Below are 18,045 nucleotides of genomic sequence, written 5' to 3'. Positions count from 1 at the left end.
TATTAACATTCTGTTAATGGGGCATAAGTATTTTAAGTTTGAGCTCTTAGTTATCACCTAAATAATAAGCTTAAAATTACTTCATCTCTATTCATCACACAGTAAATAGATGCGATTATTCGTGTGAGTTGGTTGATCTCTCATCTGTTTGACATACCTTCCCAGTATAATGTATCAACCATTTGTTGACACCTGATTTTTAATCAATTTTTTTTTTCTATTTACCTTTGAAAATTCATAAAAAAATTCACAAAAAATTAGAAAATTGAAAAATAAACTTTGGTAGCCTTGGTCAAGCTCGAGGAACCATTTTTTTATCAAAAAATAATTTTTCATATTTTTCGCATTTTTTGATATTTTTCAGAAAATAGGAAAATTCCCAAAAAATCAAGAAAAAATATCGATCGAGGTCACAAAAATACAGAAAAATAGTCAATATTTTTCTTTTAATTTTATTTTCACTTTGACCTCTTAAAATTTGAAAATCTCAATCCGGATTTGTGTGTTCCTTCACAAATGCACCCCACAAATTAGACATAAAATACCATTTGGGGTCATTTTATTTTTCTTTCTTCACTATTGAGAGTTGTGACATGATTCTTTAATATTCCACTTCACATTCTGATCCAATTGCACGTTAATTTGTTCAATTTCGGCACTAGGGACTTAATTGCACATAAAATTCTTTCATTTTAGTCCCCGTAAGGCCAAATTCGAAATTAAATTTTCTTAAGAGACACCCACGGAACCCCAAGACCCCTATCCTATAATTTTTGACCTTCTGAATCTAATGGCGGGCTCAATTGATGATAATTCTTTCATTAAGGACTCCAATTTTACAGAAATCATTTTCGGATCCTACCCAACATTTGGGGTTTTCACTCAATTCATAGGGTATTTTTCACGAAAATCACATTTTCGTAGGGAATCCACGTTGGGAAAGTGATTTTTGGCATCAATTTTATGAAAAAATGCTTATTACTAGCTCAATTTGGCCTTTCCTTGCGGGAACCGGGTCCGCCGAGTCGGGCAGATCCGACCCTGTGACCCGGCACTATTCATCGTCTTCTCCAAAGGGTCACGGGCGCACGGGAGAGAGTGGATCCGTTTCTTGAATCTGTTATTCGACGAGGAAGCTTCGAGAAGCTTCTGGAAGGGCCGACGGTTAGGGGGGAGTTAACAAAACAAAAAAAATGCTTGCAAACAGAAGGAGAAGGGGAGATAAGAGAGAGGAGAGGGCGAACAGGAGAAGAAAAGGACGCCATTAGAGAGGGTGAGCGCCGAGAATCTCGAGCTTCGCCGCCGACTAGTTTAGACGACACATCTCCTTGCCGATAACGCCATTCGACTCCTCGTGGCTTCGCGAAGATTGTAGAGCTTCAAGCCGTCACCAACGAGCTCGAAATAGGTGAGCGATTCATCGTTTCCAGATTTGATTTCTCACTGCTCAATCCTAATCGATCACTGTTTTCGCGAGTTCTTGAGTTAGAAATGCTCCTAAGACTCTGCTGATGTCATTTCTATACTTTGTTTGCAATTCTTATGCATGAATCCCTTTGCGTCGACCTCATAACCCCGCCGCCTATCCAAGCTCGTGAACTCGCTTGTTTCGAAATCGAAGCCCTTGGACCTTCGGGTAAGTATCCTATACTCCATTGGATGATGCTAGAAGGTTTAGTTTGGAGTTTCAGTGTAGTAAATCGCGTTTAATAAACTTGCTCGAAGGTCGCCGGACATGGATGTTCTGTTACCTTTAATCTACGTTGTTTTAGAATAACTATAGACGTAGGGTGGACATTTATTGTTACAGAGACGACGAGGAGTCGTTTAACGCAAAAATCGTGGATTTACGGAGAGGTTTTTGTGTCGTTTCTTAGGATTGCCGGAAGTTGCAGGTTTGGCCGGAAGTTGGTGGTCGGTGTAGGTTAGTTTCGGCTTGTCGTTTGGGTCAAACTCGGGATATAAGGATGTAGGATAGTTGGGGAGTAGAATGAGTGAAGAATCGAGGGATTCCGGACAAGTTTGCACGTCGGAATCGAGTTCCGATGAGGCGCCGGCGAGGTTCGCCGGCGCCGATCATCTTCTCAGGCGAAGTGGTTGACCGGTCAACTAAAGTTGACCGAGTCAACGTCCACATGGCAGCCATGTCGGCGAATTTGTTACAACAGAACAAAATTGATCCGACGGCCCTACATATGCCACGTGTCTAGATCTCCGATTTTTGAAAAATAAAAATCATTTTTTTCAAGATTATTAATTTTTCGAAAAATAAAAATCCGAAATTTGTGATCGCGCGGCCCAAGTTTGGCCACGTGTCACCACTCTGATCGTTGGATCAAATTTTTGAATTTTCGAATGATAAATAAAATCATTTTCAGAAAAATAAATAAATTGATTAGATCGAACGGTTGAGATTTAATCTCACCATTTGATCTGAACCGTTGATCTCGGTATGTAGATCGTGCGGTGGAGATTAAGCCTCCATTCAATCCGAGCCGTCGATTCCGGGCAATGAATCCGATTGCTGTCCTCGCGCCACGCGGCGAAATCTTGAGCGTTGAAATTTTTGAGCGGGAATCTTTAAACTTTTGAGCGCGCTTGGTTTGGAACGGCACCGTTTCGGGGAGCGCCGGTTCGGGTGCGGGTCCGGACCGGGCGGACTAGTTCATGGACCGGGTTGACCAGTCCGTTGACCGGGTTGACCCGGTCCATTTTATAAAAATAAAAAAATCGAGAAAATCATTAAAAAAATCCAAAAAAATTAGGAAAAATTGTAGAAAATTGTCAAAAATTCCAAAAATTCTCAAAAATTGAGGAATAGCCACAATCAACTGGCCAATCCTATTTTTGAGATTTCTTTTCCCTATCTTTCCAAAAATGACATTTTTACCCCTTAGGGGTAATTTGTCTTCAAAAATTCCTATGAACATCTAAAAAATACCGGAAATTAGGAAATAGGTCAATTTAAATGGCCAATCCTATTTTCAACTTTCCTCATTCCAGATTATTTCTGAAATGACGAGTTTGCCCTTTTTTGCAAATCGTCCCCAAATTTTCTCAAAATTATGATTTTGCCCCTCATGGACGGATCGCTTCCAAATCACTCTTGATCTCCTCATATGCTTTAAATACCCTTTCTCTAAGCCAATAGGGCTATATTAGTAATTCCATGCCGATTTGATATGCTTTATCCGCATGTTATGGATTCCTTGATTTGCGCATTTACTTTGATTGATTGTGATTGCTAGGATAGTCACTCCCATATGCATGAATTCCTAGATTAGGATTCGCACCCCACTCGTCTGCATGAAATCGGAGATTAGAAAAATTCATTCAACTTAGGTACCGAAAGGACGTCAATTAAGATAATTGACGTAACTAAGTCCCCGAACCCACTTCTCTGGTTCTCGCAGAATCGAATAGAAACTCCCGACTATTCGATAGGGTTTCCAATCGTACCTTCCACAAAACGATTGGTGGCGACTCCTTGGCATGTACACGTAGCACATGTCACTAGACCGCACCGAAAGGTCGATTCGATTTTACCCTCCGTTGCGATTTAGGTAATGGGCCTTGGGAGAGGCCCGCGTCCGAAGGTCCATACGCAATCGGGCCGGAAGGGCGACCCATTAGCCCACGATCTCCCGCCGACGAGATCGAGGGTCGCGACACCATTAACATGCATAAATGTCAAATAAACTTATAAACATCTATATTGATAAACAACATCATCAATCGTGAACATTTAGAGGAAAATACAAATATTCAATACATCAACCTTTACACAATCCTAAAGTCTTTATATGACTAAAGAAAACATCTCTAGGAATCGACTTTGTCATATGATCTGCTAACATTCTATGCGTAGATATATACTGTAGGTTCACATCCTTTCGTGCTACTATGTCCTTGACATAGTTATACTTAATGTCTATGTGTTTATTCTTATTGTGGACCTTAGTATCCTTAGTATGAGCTATTGCTGTCTGACTATCACAATAAACCTTTACTGAATTTGTAGCATTTCTAGTAACACCAAAATGATCCAAAAATCTTCTAAGCCAAACATCTTTTTGTGCTACCGTTGATAATGCTACGAACTCGGCTTCCATGATAAATAAGGCTATATACTGTTGTTTCTTACTGCTCCCCGATATAGCTCTATTATTCAAGAAGAATACATTTCCAAAAGTGGATTTCCTTTCATCCAAATCTCCTCCCCACCAAAGATCGGTATAGTCCTTACGTGTAGATCACCGCCTTGATATGTCAACGAGTAATCGGCGGTTGCTTTCAGATACCTCATAATTCTCTTAATGGCAGTCCAATGTGTTTGACCTGGATTGGATTGGTATCTACTCACCAATCCAACCGCATGACAAATATCAAGTTTTGTACACATCATAGCGTACATTAAACTTCCAACGGTATTCGCATGAGGAATGTTTTTCATTCATTCTTGCTCTTGCGGAGTCTTAGGATACATTCTACAGCTCAAACCTTCACCTTTTGCAATAGGAGTATCAATGGGTTTGCTATATTGCATCCGAAATCGTTCAAGGACTTTATTAATGTATGTCTCTTACGAAAGAGACAATAACTTTTTCGAACGATCCCTTGAAATCTTAACTCCGAGAATGTATGTGGCTTCACCCATGTCTTTCATTTTAAAATTAGAAGATAGACAACTTTTGACTGTCTTGAAAAACTCCATATTGCTTCCAAGAATCAGCCTATCATCAACATATAATGATAAAATCACAAAATGACATTTGGACCTTTTGATATACACGCATCTTCATTAATCATGTCAAAGTCATATGCCACTATGGCATTATGAAAGTGTATATATCATTGCCTTGAATATTGCTTAAGACCATATATCGTTCTCAGAAGTCGACATACTTTATGTTATTGGCCTTCATTGACAAACTTAACGGGTTGTTCTATGTAGATTTCTTTTTCTAATTCTCCATTGAGAAAAGCAGTTTTTACATTCATCCGATATAATTCAAGATCCAAACTAGCCACTATTGTCAGAATAAGGCGAATTAAGGTGAATTTCATTACGGGAGAAAAGATATCTTCATAGTTAATTCCTTCTTATTGGTTATACCCTTTCACTATAAGGTGAACCTTATATCTCTCAATCGAGCCATCGGTCTTATGCTTTATTTTGAGAACCCATTTGTTCCCAATGGCTCTGCGTCCTTTCAAAAGATCAACCAGTTCCCAACTTAGTTTAATCTCATTGACTCCATCTCTTCTTCCATTGCTTTCATCCACTTTTCCTTATCAAGGCAAGATAGAGTTTCATTTACATTCCTTGTTTCATCCTCTTCTAGTGGAGTGATCATGAAAGCTTCCCCTTCAATTTCAAAGCATCAACGGGGAATGCTTTTGCGACTTGTTTGCGGTGGAGAATATTATACCAATGGTACTTCGTTCTCCGTTAAGCTCCCACTCGAGCCAGATACTAGTATCGTTTCATCAAGTGGTTGCAATTGAGGTTCGATCGTACTCAACTCCACACTTCTCACATTGGTCCCACTTAGATCATTATATCCAACTATCCCATTATCCCGATCTAAGGTCTCAAATAGAGAGTAATCTTCACCTATTTCGCCCTTTCTCGAAAATTCATTCTCTAAGAACGTGACATCTTGAGATTTAAATTCAGTCACACTTCCGTTTTCTTGCTCGCTTATGAGCACATACCCCTTTGAGTGTTCTTAGTATCTTATGAAGATACTATTTCTTCCTCTTGGTTCCAATTTTTCATATTTATGAGTGGACTCATGAGTATAGGCAACACAACCCTAGGGTTTAACAAAACTCAAATCAAGTTTTCGACCTGTCCACAACTCATATGGGGTGGAAGAGACCGATTTTGAAGGCACACGATTAAGTATATAGACTGCAGTTAACAAGGCATCACCCCAAAAGGTGATAAGCAAATTGGCCTGTGCCATCATAGACCTAACCATTTCCATTATGATTCTATTTCTTCTCTCTGTAGCACCATTTTGCTACGGAGTATATGGAATAGACAATTTTCTTTCTATTCCCTTTTTATCACACAAATTTCTAAACTCATCTAATAAGTATTCACGACCTCGATCGGTTCTCAATGCTTTTATTTACTTATCTAATTGATTTTCCACTAAGGTCATATATTTCTTAAAGCAACTTAATGCTTCAAATTTATGAGAAATCAAATAAATATATCTGAATCGAGTGTAATCATCTATGAAAGTGATGAAGTATATAGCATCATGCCTTGCTCTTGCATTCATTAGGTCACATATGTCAATATGAATTAATTGCAACGGAAATTCAGCTTTTATTCCTTTTTCAGATGGCTTTACTCACTGGTTTCAGTAAATTGGAATTGGGAATTGGACCGGTCCAGTTCCATACGGTTCTTGATTCCTTTGCACACTCCATGACAGACTAAACTCGCAGGCATCTACAATACCATATGGGTCCACAAATAGTACTAGTCAATGGATCATGGAAAATAATAGATGCAGCTTGACTGCGAAAAACGTGGAAACCATTATTTACAAGCATGATTGAATGTTATAAGAGTTGATTCCGGCCAAACATGCCCAACATGAACAGAATGACCACGATAGTTTGTCTTCCGAATCACGGACGGGGGAGAGTGTCCATTGTCCAAGACACTTCAACTTTTTTTTTTTTTGTGTCGGGCACTTAATTCATTTGACATTGTGTTGGGTGTAGTTGGGGTTCAATCGTCGCTAGGGCACTTGTACGTGTATTTTGTTCAGTCAAATTATTTGAAGATGTACTCGTATTTCATTCATGTTTGATTGAATGAGTTTTTTATTAACTTTACTCATATAATTTTCTGGATAATTTTTCAAAAAGTTTTAAATCTATGGCACTTTTATCAATTTAGTCATAAATCATTTAATTTTGCCAATTGAGTCTAAAAAAATTTCACATTTTGCCAATCCAACAACCAATTTTGGCTGAAAATTAATGATGTAACACCAACCGTCCTACATGATATAGACAGCGCTGACGTAAGTAATTTTTAATAATGTTTTAACAATTTTCATTTTCATTGATTTTTTTTTTTTTTTGCTTTTTTTTTAACATCTCTCGCAGACGAGGGCTAGAGAACCTTGCCGATATGGACGAAGGCGTCGTAATCCTCGCCAACCGTGGGGGAGGGCCTCCGAGCTCTCGCTTGGATCTTGGTGAGGGCTCGATGCCTTAGCCTAGATCTTGGCGAGGGTGCAGAGGCCCGTTATTGTCGGTGGCCGACAATTGTCATTCGGCGACCTCTTGGCTAGAGATGTAAATAGGAAAAAAAAAAAGAATGAATAAAAAGTTCGAATTTTTTTTTTAAATCATCAATGTCAGCGTCGACCTATGGCATTGTTGATTGAATGATTTTTTTTATTAACTTTACTCATATAAGTGTTGGGATAATTTTTCAAAAAGTTCTAAACCTATGGCACTTTTTTCAATTTAGCCATAAATTATTTAATTTTGCTAATTGAGTCCCAAACAATTTCACGTTTTGCCAATTTGGTTGAAAATTAATGACATAGACACCAACCATCCTACATGGCATGGTCGGCGCTAATGTTGGTAATTTTTAATAATATTTTAATATTTTTCATTTTCATTTACTTTTTTGGCTTTTCCTTTCTTTTTTTTTAACATCTCTAGTAGACGAGGGCTAGAGAACCTCACCGATATGGATGAGGGCATCGCAATCCTCGCCAACCACAGGTGAGGGCCTCCCCACTCTCGCTTGATCTTGGCGAGGGCCCGACGCCTTAGCCTAGATCTTGGCAAGGGTGCAGAGTGGCCGGCAATTGTCATTCGGCGACCTCATTGGCTAGAGATGTAAATAGGGAAAAAAAGAAAAAAAGAACGAATAAAAAGTCAAATTTTTTTTTTAAAAAATCATCAATGTTAACGTTGGCCGTGCCATGTAGGACGACCGGGATTTGCGGTAAGCGATTTTGGGCCAAAATTGGTCCGATGGACTCAATTGGCAAAACGTGAAAATGGTTAGAACTCAATTGGCAAAATAAAATGATTTATGACTGAATTGATAAAAGTGTAATATATTTATGACTTTTTGGATAATTTTCCTTATAATTGTCTTATTAAATTAATACTAGAACAAAATTATTTAGCTTTTTAATATTCTTCAAATTCTGTTTAAAAAATCTTAAGCACAGGCTGTTATTGGCCCGACGCGGGAAATTCTAGTGTGCGTCTTGCGCGCGCGCGCGCATGATTTTCGTCTTAGCTTGGATTCTTGGCGGAGTATCCATTTTGAAAGATTTCTCTCTCTAGCTTACTCTTTGGTGACCACGTGTCGTGGCCGGGCTCAAGCCTTTACCCCTTGCAATGCGCTCTCTCTCTCTCTCTCTCTCTCTCTCTCTCTCCATGTGTGAATAATGAATACAGATAGCGCGCTCACGGGTGCATGGACGACATTTAAAGATCCATATCAGATGTGGAGACCTTGTGACGTTATTCATAACCGATTAAACCTTGATAAAAAGGGTAACATCTTTAAGCGGTTGCACTTGAATGCTCCTTTTCGAGGACTGACTCGACCCTTGCTAATGTGACAATAGCAGAGATTAACAATGGATAGATGTGATCGGTTCCCGATTCGATCCGAACCCACTCAAGAACGGGAACTGGACAAGTAGAATTGGTTCTCAATTTCATAACCGAAAATCAGACTAGAGGTGCTTGAAACCAAATCAAATCGATCGATTTGGTCCGGTTCCAAGACGGTTCAATAGAACCAATAAACACATACAGACATGCAAAAAAAATCACAATGCTTCAAAAATTAGGTAAAAATTGTGTGACCATTGACCGCGCTCAACAAATATTACACATGATGTTAGCCAAAGGGCTGAGAAACGCATGCATTGGACATCGCATGGCTCGGCTTTTATTTACAATTTCTCTTACGTTTTCTGCTTTCCCATTCGATGTAGGACCCTTGGAGCAGATGCTTTGGGTGCGCATGACTTGGCTTGGGAACCCTTGCAGGTGAGGGGGAGCTTTGCAAAGGGAGTGAGAGTGGACAACAATAGAGATTTTTGCAATCTCATAAATGCTGCTAGAGGGCAAAGTACAGCAAGAGTGCCAAAGTTTGTGTACGGTGCTCACTTTAATGTTAATATTTTTTTTTCGAATAACTTAAGTGCCAATTTTTTTTAAGAAACGGTTATTTCAGTGTCAACTCCGGCGAGCTTCACGGAAAATCCTATGTGGCATCCATGTGGCTCGTCGAAGCTTCCAAGTCAACAATAAAAAAAGAAAAAAGTTAAAAACATTTAAAAAAAGTCAAAAAATCAACAAAAAAAAAGAGAAGAAGTCCGGTGCGGTGGCAAGAGTTGTGAGCCCTCGCTCCCGCCGTTCCCACCATTGCCGGCAACGCAAGGGCCGGGGGATGGCCGAGAGGGGTCGCCAAGCCCCGGCGACCCCCACCGAGGCCTCGTTATGGTCGGCGAGGCCCGGCTGCTACCGGCCTCGCAAACCCAAGGCGAGGCCGGGCTCACCTAGCAATGGCCAAGCCTCACCGAGCCGTCGGCCGGGGAGGCCGGCCGTGCCTAGCCTCGGTGAGGCTCGACCTCGCCTAGATTTGGGCGAGGTCGGCCTCGTCGTGGGTTTACGAGGCTAGCAACTGTCGACCTCGACGAGGGTCGCCGAGCTCGACGACCCCCCTCGGCCATCCCTCACCCCTTGCCGGCCGTTGTCGGCAATGGTGGGGGCCGCGATGGTGACAAACACCAATGAGGATGTTAGACATTTGCATGAGGGAACTTTGTCGCGACCCATCTAGGGAGCGAGAGGGGTTTAGAGGTGATCGCCGATTTTTTTATAGATCCATGGCGATCCATAGAATCGACTTGAACTCTTCCAAATCCTCACCTCGAGGGACAACAGGATTTACAAACGATTTTGACCTTTTAGTGCATGATCGGGTGACATGTACATAGTATACATGCTTCAAAGTTGCCACCGATCTTTGGGGAAGATAAATTGGAAACTTCGTCTAGCGGTAGGAGAAGTCACCCGATTCATACGTAACCGCAGAATTGAGAACGGGGATTTAGTTACGTCAATGTCCTTTATTGACGCTCTTGCGGTACCTAAGTTGAATAATTTTTCTATCAAGGAATTTCATGCGGATGATTTAAGGTGAGAGTCCTAAAATCTAGGAGTTCATGCATATGGAAATATCTATTTATCACTCACAATCAATAAAGAAAGTGCGCAAATCAAGTAACCAATTATGTGTGGATAAAACGCATCAATATAATACATGGCATCCCTAGTATAGCTCTAATGGCTTAGAAAAAGGATATTCGGAGGTCGGGAGGAGTTCGAGAATGATTTGGAGGCGGTTCGCCCACGAGTGGCAAAATCATCATTTTGAGAAAATCAAGGGATAATTTGCCCATAAGGGGAAAAATTATCATTTTTGAAGGGATTAGAAAACCAAGAGCGTTAGAAATAGGGTTGGCCAGTTCAATGTGCCAATTTCCTATTTCTTGACATTTTTCGGAATTTAACTGAATTTTCGGAGTGATTTACCCATGAGGGGCGAAATTGTCATTTCGAAAAGAAAAGGGAGGAAACACTGCCAAAAATAAGATTGACAAGTCAAAATGATACATTTCTTAATTTTTGGGATTTTTTCAAAATATTCAAGAATTTAGGAGACAATTTACTTTTAAGGGGTAAAATTATCCTTTTCAAAAGAAATGGAAGGAAAAAATACCAAAAATAAGATTGGTCAGTCAAAATGACCCATTTTTCTAGTTTTTGGGATTTTTCCAAATTTTTTGGAATTTTTTTCTGATTTTTTCCATTTTTTTTTATGATTTTTCTAAGAATTTCCCTTTTTATTTTTAAAATCATTTTCCAAAATTTTTATTAAAAAATTATTCGGACCGGGTCGGGTTGACCCGGCCCATGCCTCGGGGGTGCCCGGCCCAAACCATACGGGTCCCAAGTCGGTCTAAGACCAAAACGACACCGTTTCGCCAATTTTTATTAATGCATTTTTTAATTGCTGAAAATGATTCCTTTTATTTTCTTTTATTTTTTGAAAACTCAAATGAGTGGCCAGGATGGTGACGCATGGCTAAACCTCGGCCACGAGATCACAAAATACTTTTTTACTTTCGAAATTTAGAATATATTAAAAAATCATTTTTTATTTTGAAAAAAGCTTAGATTTCAACACGTGGCAGGCCCACCAATGTCGGATCTTTTTGTTTATTTTTTAGTTTTTAAAATCTTTACAATGGCCTAGCCGACATGGCCGTCATATGGCTGCCATGTTAACGCCACATAAGCGTTAACCAGGTCAACTTGCATTGATCGGTCAACGCTTCGTTGGGAAAGATGATTGGCGCTAGCGAGAATCGCCAGTGCCTTGCCGGAAGCCCTATTTGGACGTCAAATCCTCTATGAAAACCTATGATTTTTACACCAAACAAATCCTTACAACTTCCTCATTAACATATCCTAAAACTAAGCAAAAATAACAGTGGAATTGCAATGAGTAAAGCTCGAGTGCTTTCGGCCATGGCGGATCCCCAACGAGTAGCATACCTAAAACCAAGCTACCAAACACATAAGGTAGGTTTTTGCAGGTCCGGGGAGCTTACCGCAGCCCAGATTGGCCCGGGGAGGTTTGTGTAAGTCACGGGCGGAGTTGCGAGGTTCGGTCCGCCGGAGGTGTGGAGATCGACTCGGTGTGTTTTCAGTACAGTTTGATGCAAAAAATAGAACATGATCGAGCTTAGGATATGAATTAAGTGAGTTTTGATCTAAATTCTCGTTGAAACTATGTAGACTCGAAGATTGCCATTCATGCCGAACTTGGAACAAGAACAAAGCTCACCTGTTTCGGAGCTTGTAGAGGAGTCAACTGAGCTTGGCTTGTTCCCAAGGTCGAAACGAGGCCAACGGAGGTGGTTGGCGTCGTTCGGCACCGCCTATACCTCTAGGAATCCGAGCTCGAAGCTTGCGGGCCTAAATTGAATTTTTTAAGCCCAATTCGAGTTTACGTTTGTGAAGAAACACATGATCCTGAATTGAATTTTTCCAATTTTAAGAGGGAAAAATGAAAATAAATTTAAAATAAAAATATTGACTATTTTTACATATTTTTGTGGCCTCAAATGCTATTTTTCCTGATTTTCCAAGTATTTTTATATTTTCGAAAAATATTTAAAAAAAATGTAAAAAAATGAAAAATTATTTTTTGTTCAAAATTGGTTTCTCATGCTTGGCCAAGGCTTCCAAAGTTGATTTTGCAATTTTATGAATTTTTTTTTTTATGAATTTTGAAAGATTTTTCTAAAAAAAAATTGATTAAAAATCAGATGTCAATAAACTTGTAACTTCTTAAATTTTGCATTATAGGTCCAAGGCCTTGTGAGGTTATTCACAATCACCCCTGATTGGTCACCATATTCAGTGGTTACAGGGGAAATTTTTTGAAATCCAATTTAGTTTTAAACTTTTTAGTTGTGTCAATTTATTGTTAAACCTAATAATGATCTACCAATTTAGTCTTTCCAACCAATTTTGTCAGGAAATTACTATCTTTGATGCAGGATAGCCTATGTGGCATGGTTGCGCATTGACGTGGATGATTTTTGAATTTGTTATAATTTTTTTCTATTTTTCCCTTGTTTTTTTTTTTTTATAGTGGCCGATCTCCAGCGATGGTTAGCGAGGGCCGCCTTGGTTAGATTTGGTAAGGCCAACCTAGGCAAGGGCAGCCCTTGCTGGCCATTTCCTATGGCCAGTTACTAGCCATCACTTAAGACTGGCCATTGGCGAAAAGAAAAGAAAATATTTCTTAGAAGAATATTTAAAAAATTCAAAAATCATCCACGTTAGCGCTAATCATGTCATGTAAGTCAATCGGCGTCCACATCAGCAATTCTCGCTATAATAGACCAAAAGGACTATATTAGTAAATCGCAAGAAGTTTCAAGACTAAATGGTACAATTGAAAATTTTAGAATTGAATTGACTGCAATACAATAGGTTTAGGACTTTTGGAAAAATTATCCCAACGTTTATACTATTGAAGTTTGTTTGTAAAACAAACAAAATTGCGCCTTTTTGTATCCCCGATAGGATGGAAGAAAGAGTACAAGTCACTTTATTAATTAGAAGGCTACTATAGTTTTTAAATAAAGAAATGGACAAGTGGGCTATACTCTATTGTACCCGGGTGCTGGTGCACGATTATTAGGTGCACTTTGCATGTTTGCTCGGTCACGGATACTTAAATCACCATATTGTGTATAATTGGCACTAATCAACAAGCATTTTATATTTTTATCTTCGAAATTAAATTTAAGAAAATCAACTTTTATGTTCTAGCGATAGTGTGAATGTTCGATTAGGAGTTGTGGTTATTTTTTAATATTAATTTCAAATGATTAATTATGTCTAATGGTTGCAACTCTTCAGACTTGACAGTTTTGGACATGAAGAGTTACTTTCGTTCGAGTTAGTAGTTTTTGATACGAAAAGTTGTCATCTTTCAAAAAAACTGTTTTCAGACACGAAGAGTTGCTTGAGAATTAACTACTTTTCGGATGCCAAAAGGTGTGTTCGTTTTTCATTATATATTCAACTATTATGTCTATTTTATTACTTCTTCAATTTCATATTTTCGTTCCTTTCTAAAAAAGCTACAGCCTTCTTTTCCAATTGTTTTCTAGAGAGTTCTTGGAGAAATGTTAGAGTTGCTATTTAATATTCTCATTTAAGACTATGTTACATCATGGAGGATCTTTGTTGGTAACTATCAGCAACGTTGTGGGACAAATACTTCCTTAAAGAGAGAGCTATCGGGTCTTAGAGTTTGATTTCGTTGTTCATTCCATTTGTTGCATTTCTCAACATACACTTGACTATTACACTCGATGTCATTAACTATTCTCTAGCAAGTGGTTGCCATTTCACATATTATAGAATAGAAATTTTTCTCTATCCTAAATTAGGCACCCATGACTTTTAGTGATAACATAGGTCTATATGTTCAATTTATAGTGAGTCATTTCCAAATATAGTATTTTAACTTAACAAAATCGGAAATTTCCTATCTAATTATATTGGTGGTACCCATTTTCGATTCACATATTTCCACCGGGCCATTTTCATAAGTTATGAGTTTCCTCCACTTTGATTAAGTGTTGACTTTATATAACAATGGAATTAATTTGTCTTGTGGAGAATTCGACCTAGAACCATGTAAGGAAAAGAGCTCCACCTAGAATAACGTAGGTCGAAGTGAGGGTGATGGAAACAAATTTCAATTCTAAAATGATGAATGAGCAGAAAAACATATAAAATATGTTCATTAGAACCACAAACTTGTATCACTAATCAGGATATAATCACATGAGAGAACGTATCCATTGTCTATAGATTAAGTGCCTATGATGTACAATTAGAATCGTTATCCGTTCAAGTGCAAGGGAGTCTATGGAGCATTACTACTCTTGACAGCATTTGAAAGTGAATTAATGAACCCTTGAGAAAACTGACGTATGTTTTTTCTTTTTATTCTTTTCTTTATTCAAATAAAGGATACCGCCTCCTTTTGGTAACCTCCGATAACTACCCTCCAATAACCGCCATAGGTTATCAGTTTATCATGGGCGTACATCACATGATCATGGGCTCATGGACATCAACGGTAATGGATTAATTAATTCAAATCAATTAATTCCAACAGAGGGAAATTTAAATGATGCGCACGAGAAGAGCTAGCTTAAAGAGTATGGGAGTGAAGACTTTTGAAGATGATCTTATTGGAAGACACTCGAGCAATTCCAAAAATCGAATGGATTTTTTCGTGGTTTTCAAGTTTCATTGCACCTTTAAGTCCAAGCACTTATATCTCTCATGTAATTTCGATTCCAGGAATGTATGTTGATCTCTCCCTAATCGTCCGAAACTTGGATCACCCCGGCGCCAATCGATTTCCGTCAACATCTATTTTGGCACGTCTACACCGAATGACACATATGTATTCCATCTAACTATAAAATCTTGAGGATCATAATATTTGGAAAGATTATAAAAAAGATCTAAAATGTATTGTAGTTGTATCATTTTAATTCTAAACTTTTCAATTTAACTAATTTAGTCCTAAATCTTTAAACAACTTACCACTCAAGTCCCTTCGGCTAATTCCGATACAAAATCGCTGATGTGGACGACGACAGTCCTATGTGTCATGACTAGGGTTAACGGGGACAATTTTTACATTTTTTTTCAAAAAGAATTTATTAATTTTCCTTTTTGTTTTATTTTTTTCTTTTATTTTGATAGGCGAAGTCACCAGCCACCGGGCGAGGGCTTCCCTCACTCGTGGTCAGTGGGGTCGCAAAGGCCCTCACACAGATATGGCAAGGTCCTTTCGCCCATGCTCGTAGCCCGTGAGGTCGCGATGACCTCACTCAAGCCTTCGGTTGTCCCATGCATAACGGATGATTTGCGTTCACCTCGCCGATTTTCGGCTAACATTAGTATGAAGATTTTCAATTGAAAAATTATCAAAATGTTTAGGATAAAAAATTAGTCAAATTAAAAATTTTAATACTGAATTGACACATGCAATATGATTATTAATTTTGCAGTAATTTTTTCTGTCAGTCATATACTGTGAGTACTATCATCACTCCTCAGAGCTCGCCCCTGGGTTTGTGCCAGTTTGACCGTTGAATTGTCCATCAATGTTGCGCAAATGAACTTCCATTTTGGTTTTGACCAAAAAAAAAAAAAATGCCATTATGCCTTGCCAGAAAACGACATAAACTTCCATTTTAGGTAAAAGTACTCATCTCATTAACTGAAATCTTAAGAGTTATTTTTCTCGGTTAAATAAAAATGTTAAGGGTATGTCATGGAGGGAAATGTGCAAAGAACATGGGAATGTGCGCGGACACGGAGCCCACGACTTTTTTGGACACTTTGCATGAAAAGACTCGCCTTGAAATGCGTCCAAGCAACAGTCTCGCACGAAGACTTTGCTCCGAGGCACCTTTTGACTATTTACCCTCTTGGTTGGTCCCATACTTTGATCGAAACAAAGACCAATGCTCCTTATTATCATTATAGTTTTCGAATTTAATTTTTTCTTTGTCGTAGCGTGAGTTCATCAGAAGAAACTACAAGTAACGAAGTGCAGACTTCCTGGCTACAACTTTGGGACCCAAGTCAAGCTATACCTGAGCAAACTTCTGATCGATTGATGTCATTGGCATTTGCCACATCATATGAAAAGGTTTTACAATTCTAACATACAGATGAAATTACGGTGACGGGCTTGTAGAGCTGCGCTAATCATATATCCACCATATTTCAGGAAGGCGTTACACACCTCAAATGACTTAGCTAAACAGAAAAGATATTTCAAGAGAACCAGAAAAGAAAATCAAGTGACCCTTGAGCTATCGCGCATGACTGTTAAAGCTTGAGGTAAAAAGAAGGAGAGAGAAGAACCGTGGGAATTGTATCATGTTTGAGAGGTAAAAAAGTAGGCAAACCAAATTGTCACCATGATCCTCATCTACTTCGTTCGGTAAGGAATACCTAAATAAATTCCATTTCAAGCGATTTTTTTTTTCTTTCATATGACGTTCCTTATCAATTGTTTAAGGTGCAAAAGATTTTGGTCTTTAACTATAAAAGAAAAAAAAAAAAAAGGAGCACTTCCAATCGCTCCGGTCACGGGCCACCAGAAGTGGAGTCTGGCCACCAAAGCCATTTGCTGGTCAGCGATGGGATTGGGTTTTAGACATTTGGGCTTGAGAGTCGGGCCCTCCATGAACCAGGGCCCGAGTGCCGAGAATCCGAGCACAAGTCACTAGCGCCTGAATAGTTATGTTTATTTAAGAAAATCAAATTAAATTTCCCTTTCCAAAAGACAAAAACTATTTTTCGTTCTTTTTCAGATTTCAGTCAAATATTGCAAAATATTATCATTTTTCTAAAAAATAATTTTCCAGAAATGTAACATTTTTAGCTAAATAAACTGACCCTTCAGTTTTGACCAAAAAAAAAAATAATAATAAAAAAAAACCGAGCCTTCAGGAACATATTTAGTATGTAATCTCCATTATCTTGACGTAGTCACTGGACTGCAACTGGGGCCGGTGAGCCAGGCCTCAAGGGATTTTCGGCCCGATTGGAACAAGGACTGACGGTTTGCTAAGCCCTGTTATTGATTGACCCAGCCATAATAACTTAACCGCAGCTGATTGACTCGATTTGATCTAGACCAATTTGGTGCAAATCCCCAATTTTGTTAGGAAAACAATTGTTTACTGGAATGTTGTTATTGTGAATTATATTTTAACAAGACAAAAAAAAAAAAAAAAAAACTGAATTCATACACCTCGACTTTAGCGAGACGCACTTTGATTCGACTGGAATGTAAGTGAAAATCCAGAAAGCTCACTTAGAACCCAACGCATGGTGCCAAAGGTCAAAGACTCAAAGGTTCTGAGCTTACTAGGCCAGTCCGACCTTTCAGGCTTCCAGGGCAATTTGTAGACCTCCAATAGTCACATTGCAAGATATATCTCCGTTATGAATTACATAGCTAAGGCATTGCAAATCACAAGGCAGAGAACTGACGTACAATGCGGCGTGTCCATCCTTCATTTGCATTCAGTTCTGCAGCATTAAAAGCGCACAATCCAGAAATACTCCTTTGCTTTGAAGCTTTCTACTGTAAAACTAGTTGAGAAGCATAAGAATGATGAGCCAAGATGGCGAGGAAGTGGGATAAACTAACCGCTTTAGGCCGGAAATGAATTTCCTATCTTGGAGTTAATGTGGCGTTGAATTCATCATCGGCACCAGAGCCAAAGGGGGGCCATTTTGTCATCTGCACGAGTGATGGAGGGCGTTTCACGATTCCTTTGCAGTGTCTCCGCAGCGACATCCTTCAAGAGCTCTAAGACGTCAGAAGAGGAG

This window comes from Rhodamnia argentea, chromosome 7 (assembly GCF_020921035.1).
Source record: "Rhodamnia argentea isolate NSW1041297 chromosome 7, ASM2092103v1, whole genome shotgun sequence".
NCBI lineage: Eukaryota > Viridiplantae > Streptophyta > Magnoliopsida > Myrtales > Myrtaceae > Rhodamnia > Rhodamnia argentea.
The sequence above is the reverse complement of the archived record's forward strand: the minus strand, read 5'-3'. Positions refer to the sequence as shown.